At 33.0% G+C, this 7,900-nt stretch overlaps 1 long non-coding RNA gene and 1 pseudogene across 1 annotated transcript; both read right to left on the bottom strand.

The window, feature by feature from the left end:
* Window positions 1-758: 758 nt before the first annotated feature.
* On the bottom strand, window positions 759-1,670 carry LOC127741408 (uncharacterized). Its single transcript, XR_008002403.1, has 2 exons — window positions 1,426-1,670; window positions 759-1,252 (listed from the first exon to the last, which is right to left on the bottom strand). It is a non-coding gene; the product is annotated as an uncharacterized LOC127741408 (long non-coding RNA).
* A 413-nt stretch (window positions 1,671-2,083) lies between these two features.
* On the bottom strand, window positions 2,084-5,277 carry LOC107466073 (probable leucine-rich repeat receptor-like protein kinase At1g35710; annotated as a pseudogene).
* Between the last annotated feature and the right edge of the window lie 2,623 nt (window positions 5,278-7,900).

Below are 7,900 nucleotides of genomic sequence, written 5' to 3'. Positions count from 1 at the left end.
TAACTGTTCCTTAAATGTATTTGCCTTGTATTTGTTTGCGCTTGTGATTAATTTCTGTTTTGAGTATTTAATGGTGGATTGATGATAGCGGTGATGGGTTTTGCTGGATCGGAGGCTGAGATTTGATTATATATTGGGTCGGAGGCTGTGATTGGTTATGTTTGGGTCGGAGACCGTGATTGGTGAGTTTTTAGATTGATTGACCATTTGGTATGTATTGAAATGTTATGCGAATTGTCGAGATTGAAACTTTTTATAAGAAAAGATATGAATTTGGATTTTTTGTACTATTAATCGCTGTGGTTTAAAAAGAATTTATAAGACGAACAAAGATCTCTGTTTTCAAAATTCATTTTTTTTTATACGTATCCTCCTATGACAATTCTTAAACCTTCTACAGAGAACCTACGAGAACGATGTTTTCACCTCCCTACAGATTTACTTTTTCAGTGATAGGTTCAGAAAGCTTTAGCGTGAAATCGCGACCGATCTACAAAGCTTATTATATATGATTGTACTTTCTGAATTTGGTTTAGTTATTAGATTTTTCCCTTGATAATTATTATTTTAGTTTAGAGGGGTAAAACTTATATTTGAGGATTGTTGAATAACGTTTTATATATATAATATATTCTGTAATTATACTTGTATGACTACGTAGTTTAAAGCAAAAGAATTTTTCGTTTTCATAATTAAAATTTCGATTTATATTCACAAGTGCTCAAAATTAAATAAATATAGTACTAAATCAAAGGGGGTAGAAGTAAGTAGCCCCTAGACTTTTAATGTAATTATAAGGTATTAAAAGTTAAAGTATTACAAAAGTCCTGCCGTATCCTCACTTTGCCACACTTTTCAGTCCTGGAATCTCTCCCACTAAAATCATGACGCTTTGCATAGGCCTGGTAGAAGTCAAATGCAATTTCAACATCTGCAAAACTAAAGCATCAAACTTCCTCCTTGCTCAAGCTCACAAAATCAATCTAACCTTACACTTTTCCAAAATCAACGGTGTATAAATCATCATTCATAAAATTGCATTCAAATTCAATTCCATCCTCATTGTCGGAATCGGCATTTTCCAAAATGATACTATTCCATTTCATCTTCTTCTAATTCATACTCATCCGAATCCAAGCCTACAAAGCCATCGCCCTCGTCTTATCCAGCTCGTCCATGGTCTACTCCATCGTACATTCATGCTTCGTCAGCAAAACCCACGCCCGCAAAGAAATCGTCGTCTCCGCCCACCCTTTTTCAAATAACATCAATACTGTAAAACTCATGAGTCATGACCAATGTTGTACTCTAAAACGCTCTAAATTGATATTAACGTTGATAAAATTAAACATCAACTGCAGAAATTTACCCAAACAAAAGGGGATATTTAAAAATCAATTGCACATTAATAATACAAATCGGTACCTTCTATCCATTGTTCGAGCCGACGACGCCATCAGAAGGACAGTAGCAAGTCGGTAGGAATTACAGGCACAGTCAATTATTGGTGACAATCAAAGATGGAGATGAACAGCGAAATGTTCAAAAATGGAGACGAAGAGCTTGAGCTTCTGCTGAAAAGGCCGATTAATGAGCAGAGCTAAATAATTGAAGTTAATCAAAGGTGAGCACAGATAAACAAGAATTTAAAAAATGGTAAAGTAACCCCTCTATTTTGGTTCAAAATTGTCGAAATACCCCATGAAAATGAAACATTCCTATTTTGCACTGTGTGACTAACTGGTGCGCAAAATGCCTATTTGGCATTTCGGTGCCACAAACATAAGTCGCTCACCAAATCCGTTCCCGTTTGCTTTGGCTGTTAAAATAGAAAAACTACTCCTTTTAATACAAATAACATACAAACATCAAATTGTTCAGTGGTAGGAAAAGCTCACCCAGAAAGACTTAAAGTTCAGAAAATCAAAATGTGTTCACAAAAATAGCTATTGTTTTGTTTCCCATAGAGTTAATCATGAAATGCACTTATCACTTATGTATCTTACTTTCACTTCTGAATTATTGTTTGAGCAGAGGACTAGGGCTGCTCCTGATTCAGGAATCATCATTGAAATTCAAAATATGCAATCACCTCAACAAAACATGCGTTCAATTATGAACTACATGTGAATTTGATGACAGAAAATATGAAAATGCTTCAATAACATCCCTTTACTAAGCTTACAACACAAAAGTCCAAGACATTCACAATCACAAACAACCTAAGTCCTTAGTTAAGGACATTAGAACATTAATGTTACTCCCTAAAATGTAACAACCATGAAGAGTTAGCACTGTTAAGTCATTTGAGCCATGAACTCATCAGATACAGCTACTACAATTTCCCAGTTCTTGAACAATGGCTTCCATAGATGGCCTCTCAAAGGGAGACTCATTGCAGCAAAGCAAAGCGATTTTTGCCAGTTTAGTGGCTTCGTATTCAAAGAATCTCCCATGGAGATTTGGATCAATGAATTCTTGGAATCTTGATGCTTCCGCGGCGAGCCTGATTGAGTTACTGATCTGCTGCTTCCCGGAGAGGATCTGCAATAGGAGCACCCCGAAAGCATAAACATCACTGGTCTGGGTGAACCGGCCGGTGGTGGCATACTCAGGAGCAAGGTAACCCTTTGCTGCACTGGCCTTGAGTTCAGAGAAGACAATGTCATTGGTAAGAAGCTTGTGAAGGCCGGAATCTGCCAGCATTGGGTTATACCTGTGATCGACGAGCACTTTCTCGGCCGAGATGTTTTGGTGAACAAGAACCGGTTTCTTTACCTTGTGTGCATGTAAATATGCTACACCTGATTAAAGGAAAATAAGGTTCAGCAAAGATAAAAGGTGGAAAACATAATTTGATTTCAAGAAGGGAAAGGTTAAGACTCACGTACAGCAGTCGTAAAGTTGATAATTGAGAACCGTTAGATGATTTAACATGTTTCACTAAATAATGCTCTAACGATTTTTAACTATCAATTTCACATAAAAAGCATATGAGTTAATAAAGCATGGGAGAGAAAGGTACCTTTAGCAATCCCTTTCACAATAGAAACTCTGGTTGACCATTCAAGAACTTCTCCATCTCCTTCCTTCACATCAAGAAACCGTGAAAGATTTCCGTTGGAAACAAAGTCATAAACCAAGAAGCATTCACCTCTTCCACTTGAACAACAAAACCCTCTCAGCTTCACCAAATTATCATTCCTCAGAGATGTCAAAATGCTCAATCCCTTCAAGAATTCACCTTCATCTGACTTGCAGCTAGTTTTGCTGATACTCTTCACAGCAACAACTGAACCATCTCTTAGAACTCCTTTATATGTTGCACTGAAGCATTGAAGCTCCTACAATCAGCTAAAGGGTCCCATCCAGTAGAGTACTCGAGGCTCGCCAAAGGAGATCCACTTTTCCTGTATATACTCCTGGATTCGTCGATACTTGGCCGGCCATCAGAGACATGAAAAGAGTTTCCTAGCTTCTGTTTTCGCCTGCGAAATAATGTGAAGGCAAAGAGACCAATTGCTGACACTGCAATCACAATGACGACTATGCCAATGGCAATGGATGGTACTTGTTTTGATTTTGGAGAGTTTAGGCACTGGCTTCCATTGCAAGGTAACTTCACATTTGCAGTTTCTGGGATATCTCTTGTTGCTGCTCCATAAGGTTCAGGCCGGCGATTTAAAGAACCGCAAGCCTTAAGGGATGGAAAGTCAAGTCCACATAGCCCCGGATTGTCCTCATAGAGAAATCCATGATCAAGTCTCTTCAGAGCTACATTAAACCATATTAAAGCAAATCAGCACATTTTAGATTTACCAAAGAAATCAAAAGAACAAGCAACAACAAAACCTTATTCCACTACATATATCAGACAATGCAATGCAATGCAATACAAAATCAAGGCCCCAGTTGATATTTGATAAATGTCTCAATAACAGACATTTTTCATATTTCTATTTCTATACTAATGAAGTAACATCAAGATTAGTTCTCACCAGGAGGCACATTCCCAGAAAGAGTATTGTTGTGAAGATCAAGAACTTTGAGTGAAGGAGGATCAGCAAGGCTAGTGGGAATGGAACCGAAGAGTTTGTTAGAACTCAAATCAAGCCTCATCAGTATAGGCAAGTCACCTAAACTAGCAGGGATAGCGCCAGTCAACTGGTTTGACTGAAGCGCAACAACACTCAGCTTCTTCAAAGAACCAAGCTGGGTAGGTATGCTTCCTGTCAACTGATTATAGCAAAGCTGCAAAACTGCAAATCAAAGTAAAATTGGAAAGATTATCTTTAAGAAAAAAATACTGCAGAAATCGGTAAGAACAAAATGAACAAACAACGCTAACAAGAGTAAGGGAAATTGCACATTTGAGGAGATTAAAAAGGCATCATTGAAAGAAAAAAAAATGAACAAAACTAAAGCAAGTTCAAATCTTTCAGTGAAACCCAATACTAAACAGCCCTTAAGTGTGCACACAAAGAAAGAAAGAAACCTATATTATGCACCCAACATTTCAAGAAAAGTCAAGAAAAAGAAAAACACCCCGAAAGTTTCAATCTTTTTCTTCTCAACAAAATCACAGCTACTTGTACTAACCTTGCAAGTTGTTCAAGTTGGCAATCTCCGTTGGGATTTTCCCAGAAAGATGATTCACATTCAGGTACAAATCACTAAGCTGAGTCAAGTTTGCAATTTCCCTTGGTATCTCACCATACAAAGAGTTATAATGCAAGTAGAGTCCTGTCAAATGCTTGAGCCCACCAATGGCTGGTGAAAGCTTCCCTGAGAGACCCTTTCCCTGCAAAGAAATATTTGCAACTTGGCCCTTTTCATTGCAGGCCACACCTTCAAAGGAAGCACCATCACATGGGTTGCCATTGATGGTCCATGAGGTTAGGTAGTGACCATATGGATCCATACTATCCTTCATGTCCATCAGTGCTAGTAGCTCTTCTTCTTCCTCATCATTATTCCCATATACCATTGTTGGGTTCAAGAGGAAAAGAATCATGAGAGTGAAGAAAAGTGGTAGTAGCAGTGATGAAAAGCTCATGTTTTCTTTGTTGAGTTGTAAGGGAAGTTCAAGAAGAACTGGATTGAAGGCTTGAAGATTATGTCACAAATAACAACAAATAACAAAGTGAAGAGGGGATAAAGAAAGAAACACGACTGATGAAGTTTTATTAGTGTTCATGCAACTTCCAATGCTGTGTGTTGTCCAAAAAAAGTCATAAACTCTGCCATTTCCTCAGCTTCCCTGTTTTCATTTTTCAACAAGCGACTTAAAACAAGGATTAGTTCACACAGAAAATGCTTGGTAGAAAAAAAAAAATATAGTAAAAAATAGTTATAATTTATTTTATTTAATATTTATTAATTATCATAATAATTAATAAATATTAAATAAAATAAATTTTGATTTTTTTGTCATTCTGACATCATTGTATTATCACACGATTTATATTTTATTTTTTTATTTTTATTTTTAATTTTAATTTCACTCACTATAACATTATTTAATATGGTAATTATTTAANATATTAGTAATTAATTTAATAATTAATTTTTTAGTACATATAATATTTTTTATTTTCAATTAAATCTTAAAAACTTTCAATATTTTATTCTTTAAAAGTTTTAATTTTCATGTTAAATCAACACCAAATTCTACTTTTTTAAATACTAAAATACTTTAGTAAAAAATTATTTGAATGATTACTCATATTTATTCTATTTAATATTATACAAACAATTCCGTTATGTTACCAACAGTATTTCTGCCAACATCTGCCAACTCTTATCTATAACTGTGTTTAATAGAAGTGTATTTGTGGATGTGTTTAATAAAAAAGTATTTTTTATAGCTGTGTTTAATAGAAATGTCTTTATAGATATATTTTTTAGATGTGCCTCTTTATATATGTATTTAAAATATAATAATTAATTATTGTTGGCAATAAGTTGACAGATAATATGTTGGTACCTTATACTTTTCCTTATACAAAATATACTTGACAAAAGTTGCAACGAAATTTAGAATATTATTATAATATTCTACAAAATTATAGGATATTAGAATTCTTATAATATATGTAATAAGAAAAAAGTTAATTAAAAAATTAATTATTTATCAGTTAATATTAACTAATTTTATTATAAATTTTAAATGCTTCATTTTAGATCTCAAATATTTAGTTCTAATACTAAAGTCTAAATCTTCAAAAACATAAAGATTAAAAAAACAAAATTTATTCGTTGAAAAATTGTACACAAATAAAAACCAAAGAGCTTGCAACTAGCCAATAGCAACTACGTAAGAAAAATACAACATTAGTAGTTTCCTTATTTTGTTAGAACAAATTATCTAAATCTAGAGCAATACATAAATTGAATTTTATTGATAATATATTTTTTTTGCCCATTATAATTTTTAAATACATGTTTCTTGGAATTTCTTCGAATGTAGCAATGACCAATGGGTATGGAAAAGAATATGCCTGGGTTTTCTACATACTGGTTCGTCATCAGTAAATGCAATTGCGAACTGCTGAGAGTGCCGGACATGGATGCTTGGAGCCTTGACCAAGACCAATACGCGCCTAGCGCGTGGAAAATCTAACACTTTTTCAAAATTCAAATCTCTGTTATCCGGTACACCGTGATTAAACAACGATTTTTTTTTTTTTTACACATCGACAAACACTTCTGCTATTTAAAAATATCATATTAGTCTTTGACTTATTAAATTTAAAAATATCATAAAAGACTAAGTTACGGACTTTAGTTTTTAATCAATCAAATTCATGTTTTTTTTTTTCTTGAGTGGAGATTGAGTTACTCTTGAATCAATATCATTTAATCAATCAAATTCGTGTTTTTTTTTTCTTGAGTGAAAAATACAATATTCATTTAAGACAGTTTGATGCATATTGCATAGTAATTTAGTAGACCATAAAAATAGATATAGTCATATGATGAGATCTACTTAGTCATAATATCAAAAATCATTATCATTATTCATGGCCTTATAAGTGGAAATTAATTGTCGATATTTAAGCAAACATTTATGAGCCCATCCCTGATGTTGAAATTGGTTAGTACTTTAAATTCTCAGCTTTTCATGGCTCTCAGTTCTGACATCTCTCCACTATCATATTGCGCTGCTCAATGGTTCTTATTCATTTGTTTTGTTTTATTCCAATTCAAAAATTTGACTCTCAAAGCTCAACTTATGAATCTTCTCTTAGCATTACTGCATTAGCAAGTAGCAAGCTAAAAAAGAAAAAATAAAGAATAGCAATGAAGAAGTAAAGAACTTCACTCAATTTGAAAAAGAACTTGCATATGCTCATTAATTGCCATCTAAAGTTCAGTATTACAATTTAAGTTTAGTTTTTCATGAGGTTGGTGTGGCAATTTTCTTTTTTGTCTGTGCCCGAAATTTTATCTAATTAATTTGAATGAATAATAAATTATTATTTATACTCCTAAAAGATATAGATGCTGACAAATGTACTTATATAAGAATAAAACAACAATTATAACTACGAAAAACGTTAACGTGTGAATATTTCTCCATCAATTCTGAACGAAAAACGCTAACGTGTCAAGTTCGAAAATAGAGAGGGGTCTAATTGTCTCTAAATTCAAATTGGTTAAAAACTTATTTGTCTTTATTCTTTAAACAATATCTTTTTCAAATTATTTTTTATTATTATATTAATATTCGTTTTTTAACATTTTATTAAATATATGGTATAACAAGTACAAACTAATTAATAAATTATTCAAATTTAAAAATATCATTTATTATGAAACTAAATAAATAATTCTCAAATATAAGTTTTAAATATATAAATAATAAATATTAAAATACGATTAATATATTAATAATAAT

The sequence above is a fragment of the Arachis duranensis genome, chromosome 9 (genome assembly GCF_000817695.3).
Source record: "Arachis duranensis cultivar V14167 chromosome 9, aradu.V14167.gnm2.J7QH, whole genome shotgun sequence".
Taxonomy (NCBI): Eukaryota; Viridiplantae; Streptophyta; class Magnoliopsida; order Fabales; family Fabaceae; genus Arachis; species Arachis duranensis.
This window is presented reverse-complemented; position numbering and strand designations above follow the sequence as displayed.